This window comes from Pteropus alecto, unplaced genomic scaffold (assembly GCF_000325575.1).
Source record: "Pteropus alecto unplaced genomic scaffold, ASM32557v1 scaffold189, whole genome shotgun sequence".
In the NCBI taxonomy this organism is placed as follows: Eukaryota; Metazoa; Chordata; class Mammalia; order Chiroptera; family Pteropodidae; genus Pteropus; species Pteropus alecto.
In genome coordinates this window covers 4955804-4956391 of record NW_006442117.1, presented here as the reverse complement: position 1 = coordinate 4956391, position 588 = coordinate 4955804, and the positions used below count along the sequence as shown (strand labels likewise).

At 44.7% G+C, this 588-nt stretch overlaps 1 pseudogene; it reads left to right on the top strand.

The window, feature by feature from the left end:
* Window positions 1-224: 224 nt before the first annotated feature.
* LOC112470042 lies at window positions 225-343 on the top strand (annotated as a pseudogene).
* The last annotated feature ends 245 nt before the right edge of the window (window positions 344-588 follow it).

Here is a 588-nt window from a genome sequence, read left to right as displayed (position 1 = left end):
CCTAAATTTTGCTGATCTGTAATTTTGTACTACAATGGCAGAAAGAAGCAAGGCCCCCTCAGTGCCACCGAGGCAGTGATGGGTTTGGGACACCCCCAAGGGCCACAGCTGCTGTTAAGTGCTAATGCTCTCTATGTCAAGGAAGGAGGTTAATTAACATACTGGATCTTAAAATTTTTCAAGACATGTCCAATAACTTGAAAATTTTAAGAATTCCTCCTTTTGTTTATGGCCATGCTACCCTGAACAAGCCTGATCCCGTCTGATCTCGGAAGCTAAGCAGGGTCGGGCCTGGTTAGTACTTGGATGGGAGACCACCTAGGAAGACCAGGTGCTAGAGGCATAAAAAAAAGCTGACAAGGTCCTTGCAATCTGTGAAGTCAACCAAGGGTTGCCTCGCCTAATAAAAAAAAGAATTCCACCGTTTCCAGAAGTTGTTGATCCCAATGTCCTACATGTTACAAAGCAGAGCGCCAGGCCTAGGATTCGGAAGTAGACCCATCTGCAGCAAACGATCAGAGAAATTGTTGCTCTTCCAAACTAGAAATTTGGCTGAATTCTGTTGCTAAAATGAAACCTTGTCTGACG